General features: G+C 40.0%; 1 protein-coding gene and 1 pseudogene across 1 annotated transcript in view; both read right to left on the bottom strand.

Moving 5' to 3' along the window:
- LOC102852110 (neuronal PAS domain-containing protein 3-like) overlaps nucleotides 1–15,272 on the bottom strand; it is a 1,291,857-nt gene that overhangs the window by 1,173,846 nt on the left and 102,739 nt on the right. The gene's annotated exons all lie outside the window — the stretch shown is intronic.
- On the bottom strand, nucleotides 7,253–9,300 carry LOC102851702 (annotated as a pseudogene).

Genomic DNA, 15,272 nt, shown 5'->3' with positions numbered 1-15,272 from the left:
GTCGCAGGCGACTCGACGGCACATAACAACAACAACAACATCATATGCCCCAATAATACAGCATGGAGTTTACAGTAAGTCCGCAACAAGGAGTTGTGAAACTGAAAATACAGCCTTTCTCAACATTAAGTAACAATTTTTTTTCCATTTCCTACTCTTCTGTCAATATGCTCTACTAGGGTAACCTGGGGTTTTCTGTGATGCTGAACCTTGTACCACTTGGGATGTCATGCCATAATGGTTGCCCATGGTGGTCAGTGTTTGGTGGAGCTCCCAGCTTAAGATGAGTTTGGAAGCAGGAGTAGCATCCACTTCCTAAACCACATGCCTCTGGAAACTCTATGAACTTTGATAAATGATGATAGTTAACAGAAAGGCTTCAGGTCTTTTGTTCACAGTGTCGTTATGAGTCGTGCTCGACTCGACAACAATCAACAACAATAACTCAGTCTATGCCAGGACTTATATATTAGTTTAGAGTCACATTAAAATGTGACCATGCCAGATAGTAGTATACTGAATCAAATGCTCAACAGATTTCACTTGAGAAGGAACTATGCTGCAAGATAAGTTTTTATGTCAGTTTCAAAGTGTGGCACCAGCACATGTGTAAACTCCTAAGGCCAGACTGACCATAACATTGACATACAGCTCATAAATTGCTGAATGCTATGGTCAGTCTACTAACTCAGCTAAGTTATTTTCTCAAAAGCTTCATTATATTCAAAGATTTTTCTGTAGATCCAAGGTCTGTGCAATAAATAAATCACTTGCCCATTTTATTGAAGTTGAACTCCTACATAATGTTCATTTCTCACAGAATTCACAAAATTATAAAGAATACAAAGTCCATATATTTTTTTAAACTAAAAAGAGTTAGTCCTTATTCTCTGTAGTTTACACATTTACATAACTGTTTAGCACTTTGTAAACTTTATTATCTGTGTGAGATTTTATAATCTCTTTTATCTTTAACCAACTCCTCTATATCAGTTCTTCCCCTGAGATAATCACTGTCATCAGGTTGGTGTCTATTTCACTAGATCCTTTTATCCTGTACATTTACAGATATATATTTTTATTCACAGAAAATATAAAGTACTCATTTGTGACGCGTTTGCTTATCAGAAAGTACATCATACAACTGATATCATTCTATAACTTCATTTTTTTCCTCATTAAAGAAATGGTTTTAGAGAAAAATTTCCTTGTAAGTAAAATATTATCTAACTCATTCCTCATAACAGTGCACATTTTTACATTTTGTTTCACTAGTTCCCTTTCAATGTGAACATAGATCATTTTATTTTTTTTCACTATTATACATAATGTTGCAATAAAATCCTTGCAAATGCTCTATTGTTCTTGCTGGAATTTTATTGAAAACAATTTTAATTAAGCACATATCCTAATTGTATACATTTCCTCAATAAACAATATTCTATTTTTCTTTATTATTAACTAGAACAAATTTCAAGTATGATTTTCATCTACATAATATTAAATTTAGAGAACTCTTTTCACATTAAAGTTTGAACTAGCAAAACATGGCTCATGAGTCAATCCCAGTTACTGCCTGTTTTTGTAAATAAAATTTTATCAGAACACAACCACACCTCTCTTGTATACTTTTGAAGTCTTTCGTCTTATTCTGTTTTACATTTCATCTACAACTTCTCTTACTCTAGAATAGCGAAAGTGAGTAGCTGAGTAGCTGTAATAGAGGTTATATGGCCTACAGGCAACATATTTACTATCTATCCCTTTAAAGAAAACGTTTGCTGATCCCTACACTAGAAATCAAATCAAATCATGCAATGGGCAAATCTGCAGCCAAGGACTTTTTTATAATGTTAAAAGACAAAGATGTCATTTTTAAAACTGTGATAGTTAATATTCTATGTCAGCACGACCATAATCTTCAGTATACTGCAATTATTTTATGTGTTCTTACTTGAATGATGTAAATAGGGCATAAATAGGACAGTTCTGTAAAGATATGATAAGCTTCATCTGATGAAGGAAATGTTTGTAAGTCTAACATTACATCTGGCTATCCAGCTCAGGACCTCCACTCTTGACAACTTTGGACTTAATCAGTTGCCAAATTCTGTTTTTCAACTATGTTCCCCAACAGTCACCTCTGGGCTTATCTGAAGGACACTTCTGAAGCTAGCAGCCTCCAAGGCTGGCAGCCTGAAACTCTACCTGATGACCACCTGAACTCATCAGCCATCCTGGACACTTCTCTTATGGTTGAACCTATAGACTGGAGACTTGCTAGCCTCTATAAGCATGCTGGCGTGTATAAATATATATTTCTTTGGGGTTTTATTCTTCAAAACCTCTATTACAACTACATACTTTTATTCTTTTATTCACAGTGATTCAATGGCACCTATCAAGAAGAACACAAAACCGTGTAAGAGAAGCCTAAGATGTGCCTGATGTAAGTCACAGTATTTTCTGCGGTTTCATATGTACATGAAAGTTGTCCAATGAATAAAAGATTAAAGAACAAATGGTACCTTTAAATTATGATGTCAATGAAGAATACTGAATATAGTATGTTGTTGTTGTTAGGTGCCATTGCGATGAGTACAATTCATAACGACTCTATAACAACAGACTTGAATCTTCCCTATCCTGTGCCACCTTCATCATCTGACACAATTGAGCTCAGTGCTGCAGTTACTGTGCCGATTCACCTCTAACAGAGCATGGTCTGCCTAAAACACAAATATCTCTTAGAAGACATGAAACCAGAGCACTCTTTATTAATGAAATTTTACTTTAATTGTGATTTTAATGAACATTTGCAAAGATGTTTGATTTTCATTAGAAGGTTGATGAGACTTCATCTCACATACTTTAAGCCATTCTATCACAAAGAGCTAGTCCTGAAGAATGAAAGTATACTGGAAATTATAAAGGCTTAGTGAGAAAGAGGAAGACCTTCAATGAAATGGGTTGACGCAGGACTGCAGTTATGGCTTAAGCACATCAGATATTATGAAGATGACACAAGATCAGTGAAGGTTTATCCTGTCATAAATGTGGTCACTTTGAGAGTGAGCCAATTCAATCACACTTATCATCAATATGAAAACTGTTTTGATGATTTTTTTATTTCTTTAAATTAAATACTAAAGGATCAATATCTTTAAGTGTTAACTATAAGACATTTATAGTGGCCCTTCTTTCTAAGAAACAAACTAAAAGTCTACACATACTGAACAAAAGATCTGTTTTGAATTCTACAACTGAAACTATGCAAGGAGAAGCTATTATCTGCTTCAGATCCTTCATACATTTTAAAGATAGTGAGTGAATTAATTTAATTAAGGATTCTATTTACAGTGACAACTCTAACTTCTGATTTATGTTGGTGAGTTTTAGCAAAACATATATTTTAAAAATGACTTCTCTATTATAGTCTAGTCGTTGCTTTTGGTAGGTACCATTGAGTTGAGTATGACACAGAAACTCTATGAACAGATTTGAACCCTGTCCTATGCTGTGCCATACTCATCATCTGTAAGAACCTGATCCCACTGTTACTCAAGCCCTTGTCACTACGACAATACATCTGCACTGAGGGTCTTCATCTCTTTTCCTTACATTCTACCTTCTAAGAATTATATCCTAGAGCTATTTACTAATATTTGAAATACTGAGCAAGATTACAGATTGGGCAAGTAGCAGTTTAGACTAATACATTTAAACTCATAGATTTCTAGACTTTACTGTATCTGTGCTATCACAGTACCGTCAAACTAGATAATAAATTTCTTTTCCATTTTCATATTGTAGAACGTGTACCACTTACATTTAAAAGGCCAAATTGAAGTCTCTGGGGGAGAGAATAGTCTAAAAGTATTATATTTTAGGGCATTATTTTTATAGTAGGAATATGCAATGAGGGTTGCAGAGTGGATTATATTTGGGGGTAGGGGGTGGGGTTTGGGGAGGGGCGGGGGGGGGGTTGTGTACCAATGAGGGAGTTTTTCTTTTGCTTTTCAAGGAGAGGAGCAAAGGGGGGAGGAGGGGGGAGGGGTTTGGGTGGGGAGAAGGGTGCAACAATGAATGAATGGAATCCCAAAATCTCTGTAGATGTTCATTGAAATGAAAAATAAACAACCTAAATAATAAAAAAAAATCTGCATATCAAAAAAGGCCAAATTTCACTAAAAATCCCTTTTTATTACATTAATATTTAAAATTACCACAATATTTTATGACAAGCATATCCATATGATTTAGCTGATCATTGAAAAATTTAGAAGAAAAATGGGAAAAAGATTCCAATGTATAACAGCCTCAATAAGAAGTCATACTGTGAGCATATTTATTCAAAGTTCAAATATCATAAACAAGTGTTTACAAAATTAATGACTAATATAATGCACTACTTATTTAAAACAATACAGGGAGAGTCAAAGCATGTGTTGATGAATTTTCTCATATCAGAATTATAAATGTTCTCATTGTTTTCAACGCAGCTTGCTAGACTAGGTCAGATTGTAAAAAGAGAACAGTGTTGCTAACCACTGTCCTGTGCAAACATGAAAGCTTTTCTTTAGCCTTCTTCAATAAGAAAAGTTATAGAAGCTAACGCAGTTCCCAACTATAAAAGACCTACATTTTCATTTTGCTTCTCCTATGTCAGAGAGGAGATACTAAGACTGGCTGTCTAGGCTAGAGGGTTAGGATAAGAAGCAAAGTTCTAAGAGATGAATGCTATGGCCACAAGGTCAGGGCACACAAGATCAGATAAAAGGAAGAAATAAAGAGGAATCGTATTTAAAGATCTACGTTGTCGTTGTTGCTGCTGCTGTTAACAATGACAAAAAAAAAAAATCTCTTCATGAATGTTCTTGGAGCTGAAATTGTAAAAATGAGGAACATTTTCAGAATCCACAAGACCAGCAGTCAAGGAGTAGTTCCTTTGACAATTTGTGTTGTGATAAGGAGTTGTGCTATCAGTCCAAAGCCACATGGTATCAATCCGCCACCTTCTCTGCAGGAAAAAGATAGGCAATCTCCTCTCATGCAAGTTTTAGCCTGTGAAAACCCCACAGAGAGTCATCTATGAGTCAATTTGAACTCTGCAGGACATAAAACTATCTTTAAAGCTAGAACAACTCTTTAATCTCTACATTGCCTCTTATTTTCTGCTAGATTTAACAGAAGATATTTTCTGATTCATCTCAACATCAATAAAACAAAAATCCTTACAAGACCAATAGTCAACATTATGATTGTTGCTGTTATGTGCTGTCGAGTTGCTTGCGAATCATAGTGACCTTGTGTACAACAGCCCTAAACTCTGCTCTGTCCTGTGCCAATCGTACTGTCTCCAATACACCCATACCGACTACCCCAGTCACTGAATCAATCAACCTCAGAGGGCCTTCCCCTCCTGTGCTGTCCCTCCACCCTCCCAAGCATGAAGTCGCTCTCCAAGAACCAGTTCCCTCCTTACAACATGTCCAAAGTATTTCAAACGAAGCCCCAGAATCGTTGCCTCCAAGAAGCATCCCAGTTTAACCCTCTCTTGGATGAATCTGTTTTCTTAGCAGTCCATGGTACACTCAATACTCTTCTCCAGCACCGCAGCACAAAAGCATCAACTCTTCTATCCTCCCTAGTCACTGTCCAACTCTCTGACACATAGCAAGTGATTGCAAAGGCCATAGCCTGTATCAGATGCACCTTAGTCTCCAAAGAGACAACATTGCTCTTCAGTACTTTGGAGAGGTCCCTAACAGCAGACTTCCCCACTGTAATACGTCTTTTTTAATTTCCTGGCTACTGGTGCCAAGAGTGTTCACTGTGGAGCCAAGCAAACTAAAGCTGTGAACAATCTCAATCTCTTCACCATCCATCCTGATGCTGCTAATTGGCCCAGTGACGAGAATCTTTGCCTTTTTGACATTGAGCCTCAATCCATATTGAAGGCTGTAGTCCTTGACCCTCTGCAGCAAGCACTTCAGGTCCTCCTCAGTTTCAGCAAGCAGGGTTGTTTCATCTGCATAATGCAGACTGTTGATAGATGTAGAAAAGATGGAAGTTGTCAACAATTTCATTTCACTTGTACAAACATGAAGAATAACAACAGTCAAGAAATTAAAATACAGCTTGCACTGGGAAAATATGTTGTCAAGGGCCCCTCCAAAGGTCTAATAAGTAAGGGTGTCAGTTTAAAGACTAAGGTGCACTTCGATGTAAGTCATGGTCTTTGAATTCCTCGCTATGCATCTGACAGTTGGATAATGAGTAGGGATGGCAGAATATGATTCAATGTCTATCAGTCGCATTGTTGAAGAAGAGTTCTGAATGTATTATAGACGCCAAAAGAAAAAATAAATTTGCCTTGGAGGTGCTCCTTAGAAGCAAGGATGGAGAAATTTCATCTCACATACTTTGGATATGTTATCTGGAAAGGCTAGTCCTTGGGGGAGGGGGGGGAAATCATACCAGAAAAGGTGGAAAATCAGAGAGAAAGTCTGTTAATAAGATGGACTGACAGAATGACTGTAACAATGAACTTGAGCATATCAGAGATGCTGAGGATGGCACAAGACAGGGTAAGGTTCAGATCTGTTGTTCACAGATCAGTATGAGTAGTGGGTAACTCAGTGAAACCTAACAACAACAACATTTTATGATTCAGATAGTTTTTTGACTCCTTGAAGCTTCTCACCTGGCCCAGTGAGAAGTCCACCCTCAAGTGCACAGGAGGGCCTGCAGTGGCTCTCTGTCGCTCCAGGGCGCAGAGCAAAGGCCTGCCACCCACAGTGACAGCCCACAGATGCGCGTGACAGCCAGGCCAGTGCATCGGCTGGCACTGAGACACGTGCAGCCCGGTCCTCCTGGGAAATCTAGATGTGTGTGCCGTCAGACGTGAAGGTGGAGGTGGAAGGCGGCAGTCCATTTGAGGTCGTTTCGGCGTACACCCAGACCCGAGTGTGGGGGTGATAGGGAGCTCGCCTGCTTCGGCAGCCTCGTCGTGGGGACGGGCGATGGCGCAGGAGGCCCCCCAGGTAGGTGGGGAGGTGGCCCCAGGCCTGAGGGGACGGGAGTCACAGCTCCTATTAGGAGCATCTGGGTCTCTGGGGTCTCTCCAGAGACAAGAACCCCGACATCTGCTGCTCGTTTGTCCGGGAAGCTCCATCGCAGGGCTGGGGACGCCCAGTGATTGCTTCCGTGATGCACGGGAACCTGTGGGGACCACCCCCCCAGCCATGAGCTACAGGCCATTGCTGTTTCTGTGGCACAGGGGGGGCTTGGACAGCTCCACCACGGCCGCCTGGGGCTTGTTGAGGAACTTGGGGGCGCGGCGCAGCAGCCTCTGGGCCTCTGTGAAGGTCTCCATCAGCTCTTTCTTCCACTGCACGGACTCGGGGTCGCTCTCACACTGCAGGACAAACTGCTTCTCTCCTTTTATCCAGAGCAAAATGCACTTCTTGTCTTTAATCTGCATTTCTTCCACAAAAACAATCTGCTCCATCGTCAGTAAATTCTGCCGTGACTCGCCCTCCCCTCTCCACTCCAACCTGTTCGGGAAGAGGTAGAAATAAAGGCGCTGCCACTGAGTCAGGAACGGGTTCCCCAGTTTCAGCATGTACCCGTGCATGATGCAGTCCTTTCCCAGCGCATAATCTTCTTCGTGGCCAAGCTGCTTGTTTTTGGCTCTCTTGCGGGCCTCGACCTTATCCATGTCTGCGTTGACCGTTTCATACACCGTTTCGGCCACTTCCTACTGCCAGCGCTCAGAGATGACCAAGGGGAAACTCCTGTAGAGCTCCTGGTCTCTGTCCAGCAGCTTAATGCCTTTCGTGTCCTCTTCATCGAACGAGCCAATATCGAAGGCATCGGCGGCGTTGACTTCTCCTCGTGGGGGATCAGGGGTGGTGGGTCTCTTGTAAGTAGACATGCTGCCAGTCAACGCCTTGGAAAAAGCAGTGCTCTTTTACTTCCTGTGCTCCGCCTCCGTGGCAGCTGAGTCTTCCGCTGACATTTCTCTGGAGCAAGCCTTCCAAAAGGGACATTAATTCAGGGGAGAACGTATCCGGAAGTTCCACATTCACGGTGAGGGTCATTCGGTCTATTTCATGTTTATCTTTGGGTTTATGCTGCCAGAAAGGGCTGTGGCCTCTCAGAAGTTTGAACAGCATGCAGCCCAGTGAGAACCAGTCAGCGCTGCTGTCAAACGCCGCCCCCTTCTACAGCGCCGCGGGGGCCATGTACCCGTGGGTGCCCACGCTGGCGTGAGGCTTCTTCTTGGAGTAATCGCAGGCGAGGCCGAGCTCCGAGATCCTCACGTGGCCATGCTCATCCAGGAGGATATTTGCGGGCTTCAAGTCTCGGTACACGACAAAGCAGTTGTGCATGTGCTCCAGCCCCAAGATGATCTCGGTGGCGTAAAAGCGCATCTCCTCCGAGAACACGCCGTGCTGCGAGAGGTGGTAGTGCAAGTCGCCGCCGTTCATTAGGTCCAGGAAGAAGCAGGTGGAAGGCATAAGTCATGCACACGATGAAAGGACAATCTCCTGTACTGACAAGGGACAGCATGATCCTCGCGTTTAGGGCCAAGGTTTCCCCTTGCTTCATCTTGATCCTCTTCTTGTCTAAGCATTTCATGGCATACATTTTCCCGGTGTCGGCCTTCCGGCAGCCGTACACTTCACCGAATCCTCCTCGTCCAATAATCCTGTGCACGCTTAAGTCGTTCATGGTCAAACGGATATTTAGTTCTACATTTTTCCACTGACAAAATCTAGTGAACTTGTCACTTTCCAAAAAATTTTGAAAAATGTTGCCTCGAAGACTTTGACAGATTACTTCTATATATGGCTGAAAAAGCGTGGTCGGCACTTGTTTCTTGGCTAAGTGGCTCTGCACGTGCTCTACAGCTTGTCGTGAGAAGGCATGGGGACAAGAAAGGAGCTCCTTCATGATGTAGGTGTTACAGATTTGTCGACTTCTACAGAGACGGTCTTCATCACTGTCAAGCTTTTCATATTCTTTAATCTCTTCATAAAACTTCACCTGCGGTACAGCTTCATTAATTTCATTCAGACAAAAATCTTTAAATAGCAAGAAACCAATCTTCTGGTGGAAAATCTTGTCGAAGGTTATTTCCTTCCTCTCCTAGAGGTACTTCTGCGTCACACTGCGGATACTGGGCTCGGGCAGGACGATCTTCTTGCTGGCGCGGGCGGCCGGCGTCGCCTTGCTCTTCTCCATCGCCATCAGGTCGCTGACATCGGCCAGCACGGCCTCCAGGTCCGCCATGTTGGGGGCGGGACCGGCGGGACCGGGCGGCGGCGGCGGCTCCGCGGGAGGCGGAGGGGACGCGCTCCGCCGCCTGCCGCGCCCCGACGTGGGGGGGTGCCCCGGAGCCGCCCGATTCAGATAGTTTTACAATGAGTTTCTCCTGTGGGGAAGATTGGCGGCAGTTAACAACATTCTGAGAGGCTAAGGATCTGAACTTCAAATCAGTCTTACAAACTGACTGTCGTCAGTTGATTACTGTACAGTTGAGGAACTATGAAAAAATATTACTTGTACTCCTAATGTTCAACAGAGGTACAAAGTGATCATAGAATAATAATATTGTAGCTGTTGTTATTTTTACAGTTAAGAATTATAGTGTGCTGTATGTCAAGCTCAATTTTAAGTCATTTGCATTTATTAATTAATCTTCACATAACTCTTAAGGCTGATGATATAATTCCCACTTTACAAATGAAGAAATTGGGCTTAACTAATCTACCCTGGTTTGCACATTAATTGGTTATATAACTGGATTTAAAGCACAGGGTATTCTAGATGTAGAATTTGCCCACATTGACTACTCATACCAAACTCATTGCCATTCAGATGATTTCAATTCAAGGCAGCCTGTCACTGTGTTTCTCAAACTGAGTCTCCTTTATAGGGGAGTGTCTCATCCTTCTCCCAGAGATTGGCTGCTGGACATAATCTTTTGGTAAAGAACCCAACATAAAGCACACTAATCACCAGAGCTCCTTATTTCTTTATGTAAAAACTATTCTGAAATTCCAGGTAGACTGAATCTTAAAACAAGTTTGGATTATTTTTTTTATGAATAAAAGTAGCTTTTATTGATCTTTTTTCATCATTTAAGAGTTATTGGGAAACTTGAATGGTTTAAAATAAATATGGAGATATCATTGCTGTTTCAGTGTCATATGGACATAATTGCCTTTTTATGGGTAAAGAACAGTTAAATGTACAATGTGAAAATTAGGATATTATTAATTTTTTTTAAACCAAATATCACGAACTTATTGCCATCAGATCAAATTTCAGAGAAACACTAGAGAACAGACTAGACTGTCACACAGTGTTTTCAAAGCTGTAAATCTTTACACAAGACTGCCTCACCTTTTCTCCTGTAAAGCAACCAGTACATTTAAATTACCTGTCTTTCATTTATCAGCCCAGTACTAAATCCATTTTACCACCAGAGTTCCTTCTGATCAACTTTAAGAGAAATCAGTATCTAAATTTTCATTTTGAAAATTAAAATATATGGGAAAATGCTTTGTATTTTTTCATCTTCCTATGAAGCAAATCATAATCTTAAAATCTTTCAACTGTTACAAAGTTTACCCTGCAAAAATCTTCCTTGGATTTCTTCTAAACCCAAATAACCTGTCTAAATATTCAAGGAAGGGGGTTCATGATGATGATATATTTTTTCCTGAAAGCTTCATTTTGACACCTACCAGAGATCCCTTCATGGACCCAGAAAAATCTTAAACTGTCTATTTGATTGTGCTTGCCTAGGGCATTAAGTCCAATCCACCATGTCGCACCTCAGTAACTCGATACAGACTAGAAAATTCTTACAGTCAGCTTCCCCTAGGGATTTGTTAAGTTTCACATGCATTTAGTTGTGCAGTTGGCCTGCTCAAATTGATAAACTTGTAGCTAAATTCTTTCTACAGCATTGGGCTGTTGTGCTTATTATTTTTTTTATCACCAAGAGAATAAATATTGCAAAAGAAGCTGTTAGTATGTGCTAGCAGTACCCATTAGTTTTTAACATAATTGAGCTTCCATTCCAATTTCTCAGTAACTGATAAGTATTTATTCTGTGGATGTGGTTAAAAGGCTAAAGGGATTAAAAAAGGGCTAATACTGAAACTTACTTAGGGCCAAAAAAATGAAGGAAATATTGATGCATTTAAATTGGGGGGAAACAAAAATTATTAATAAAATATTTTTCATTTATTAAAACTCTAAAATTGTACTATGCACCCATCTGCTGGGAATGTTTTCTTCTTTGCTTTATAAACATAGTACCTGAATGCAAAATGGCCTAACTTAAACAAAGACACACTGAGTTTGGTTGGAATGTCTACTGTTAATTATTGACTTGCAAAAATGTGGAGAGTTTTTCCTTCTGAATTTTATTTCTCCTTTTACTACATGGCTCAACTTCCAGAACTGAGCATCATAAGATCACTTCACATTCAGTGTTTACCAGCATGTGATTTTTTTCCATCACACTTGACCAAGGGTAGCACCACATCATCTGCTTCCTCAAAAATGAATACAGATGGAAAAATCCAAGGACACCTTCACCTGACATTTTAAAATGGCACTTCTTCTGTCATACCTAAAGGTACATTCATGTCATACCTGAAGTAGCAGGTTTATGATAAATTCAACATGCCTATGGGTATAAATTTGAAAGCCACCACATCAGTGCAGTATCTATGTTATTTGTCTAAGTCTTCTATCCTAGGTTCTTTATCTTACAGTCATATACGTGATCAATAAATATGCATTAAGCATGTATTGTGTGAGCCAGGAACTGTTGTATAATTCTAGAACAGACAGTAGTACTATCTGCTTTCACCTCTCATTGCCATCGAGTCAGAACTGACTCACAGCTGATCCTCAAGTGTCTTCAGGAGGCTGGGAATAATCACACAAGAGGAGAATGGCCATCTTTTTACCTGAGGAGCTGCCAATGAGTTCACGCCACCAGAAGTATGTCCTTTGAGTTAGCAGTACAGCTCCTTGTGATCCTTAGAAGACACCATACTTCTCTTCTACACTCATGGGGCAGGAGGAGGAATAAATAAAGAGGCATGTAATTTTAAAAAAATCTTTTTAGAAAAGATAAAGAAATGGAGAATAACCAAACCAAACAAGCCTGCGTCAGAAGTACACTTTATCGAGTAAACTTTCATCTAAGTGAGTTTAGGATGGGACACAACCATTTTCTGGAGAAAGAATAATGCAGGCTAGTGCAAAGGCTGTACTTAAAGAGCATATGGCACAGGACAGAACATATGCATAGAAAGAGCAAGAAGAGTGGTAAAAAATGCCAATGTAAGTGAGCAAGGGAGGAGTCCTGGTGGCGTAAGACATTAACTATTGGGCTACTAACTGAAAGGTTGGCAGTTGGATCCCACAAGATGTTTATGGGGGCGGGGGAAGAAATGAGGCAGTATTCCTCTCATTAATGTTTAAACCCTTAGCAAACCTATAAAAGGGTAGTTATGAGTCAAAATCAACTCAATATGAGTAGTAGGCAAATGAGCCAGAGACCAAAACTATAAGGCCTATTAATCATGCTAGTATTTTTAGAAGAGAGTTGCTTGTTCTGGCTTTTATTTTGAAAGAACAATCTTGTTTCTCTCTAGAGAAGAAACTATGGGTAAGTAGAAAGAAAGGAGGGCAATTGGGGAGAAAGACTGGTGTTGGGTGAGGCAAAGGACTAGGTATCCAATAGATGACAAAGGTGGCTTGCCTCAGCTTAGTCGTGAAGGTATAATCAAAAAGATGAACTGAAAAACAGGTATAATAAAATAGATGGTTCAAGGATGAAGTAGATAGACTAGATAAAGAGACTATGACATAATGTTCAAAAATTACTCCAATGTCTCAGAACTTACAAGTTTAAACTCTTTACAAGTCCTGAAAAATGCCTGTTCGTTAACACTATGACAAGTAATACCAAAAACAAGATAAAATAATAGATGACTCTATGGACAATCAGGTAGTATGATAAACTAAGAAATGTTCACCATGTATTCTAGGTGATGAGGATATGAGTATTTATTATAAAAGTCTCTCTTCATTTTGGTTGGAAAAATATACAGCATTTCCAAAATTTATTTGACTATTGAACTCTTTTTTTTCAAGGATCTACCAAGGCTAGCATTCCAGGAAATTTATCTAACCTAACCCTCTTGTCCTATACAGAGTTTAAATTACATTTTCAATGTCACAAAATTCCAATGACAGAGAAAGCGGGACTAGATCAATGGTTTCCAAACTCTGTAATCAGGACTTTATAAAAAATTATACTGCCAATGCTGTTAAATATCTGCATTAACAAGTCCTATTATAACATGACTTTGAATGTTATTACATCAATATAAAATTCAGATAATCACTCATTTTCAATATCTGATATTACCAATATTACACAGCTACTAAGTCTTGAGGGAGCCATCTTTTCTTTGGTTTCTGGTAAAACTAAGTTGTACCACTTGCTTTTATATAAAAATTCTCTGCTGTTAAGTCAATTCAAACTCACAACAACCGTATAGGGCAGACTGAATTGCTCTATAATGTTTCCATGGCTGTAGTCTTAACAGAAAACCATTAGTGGTAGTAATTACAGTGGCATATTAAATCTGTAAATATTTAAGACCTTGGAAACCCTGGGGGGGGCAATTCTACCCTGTCCTAAATGGTCACTGTGGGTCGAAAGAGACTCAATGGCAGTGATGGTTTGAATCTTTATGGACTACCCCATTCCTCTCATCTGGAGCATCTTACACATTTGAAATGCCATCTTTTGGTTAAAAACCAAGTATTTTAACCACTGTAATCCCAGGGCTCCTTTTACTTTTATATCCTATGTTCCAAATAAATGCCTGTATAACCATGCCCTCTGGGTGATGATGACCACAGTCCTAAACAAGTCACAACTCAAAAGTCTATAAGATACCATCTCTGACTTCAAGTTCCCAATTCTATAGGTCACAGTCCACTGCATTATTTGCCCAAAGCCTTTCTGGTTTAGCAATCTAACATTTTTTGCATTTTACCTCTTTGAAATTTGGCATGATCCCACTCAAGAGTAAAAATCTTCTCTAAGTATTTTTTTACTTCTGTTCTCAGAAACCATTAATGTTTCCCAATTGCCTCAATAGCTCCCAACTGTCTCTTGAGTCAAATGAAGACCCTTATGTCCATTATTATCTCCACACCTGTCTTCACTGCCCTATGTTTATTCAGCCAGTATTTGTTGAGTAATCACTTTGTGCCTAGTTGTATTCTAGGCCCTATGGGAAATTACAAGACATACGATAAAGTCTCTGCCCTTATGGCTCTTAACAATCAATATGGAAAGTCAAAACATGCACACATTAAACATTTTTATAGCAAAATGAAACAGTACATGACTAAGTACCCACAGGAATAATGAGAATATATAAGTCAAAGATTACTAGGACCCAATGTATGTATGAGAGGCCTCATGAATTACACAAGGCATGGTCTGAGCCTTGCTCCAGAAAGCACAGAATAGCACATTCTTCAGGGATGTTCACGGCTCCAGAATGGGAACTTGCATCCTCTAAATTCAGAGATGAATGTGCCTAGTCTCACTGGATTAGAGGTTAGAGCATTCTTATAATGAATAGTCAGAAATGAGGCTAAAAAATGAAGTAAGCACAAGATAATACTGTTTTTTAATTATGAGACAAGAATTCCTCACATGAAAGAAAGGACAAGGGAAGTAAACTAATGAGAATGGATCTTGACAGAAAGCAAAGGATACCAGAAGAATATCTATCTGTGCTTCATTGACAATGCAAAGGCTTTTGACTATGTGGATCACAACAAGCTGTGGCTGACTCTGAGAAGAATGGGAATCCCAGAACATCTAACTGTGCTAATGCGAAACCTACACTTGGCCCAAGAAGCAATCATCTGAACAGAGCAAGGAGACACTACATGGTTCAAAATCAAGAAGGGGGTTCATCAGGGATGTATTCTGTCTCCATACCTTTTCAATCTGTATGCAGAACAGTTCATCCGAGGCGCTGGGCTGTACAAGGAGGTTGTGGCATCAGGATTGGTGGAAGAGTCATCAACAACCTGTGTTACGCATATGATACAACCCTCCTTGCTGAAACTGAAGAGGACCTAAAGTGTTTGCTGCAGAAGGTCAAGGACTGCAGCCTCCTATATGGACTGAAGCTCAACAT

This window comes from Elephantulus edwardii, unplaced genomic scaffold (assembly GCF_000299155.1).
Source record: "Elephantulus edwardii isolate Elephantulus edwardi_28Jun2011 unplaced genomic scaffold, EleEdw1.0 scaffold00084, whole genome shotgun sequence".
Classification (NCBI taxonomy): domain Eukaryota; kingdom Metazoa; phylum Chordata; class Mammalia; order Macroscelidea; family Macroscelididae; genus Elephantulus; species Elephantulus edwardii.
This window is presented reverse-complemented; position numbering and strand designations above follow the sequence as displayed.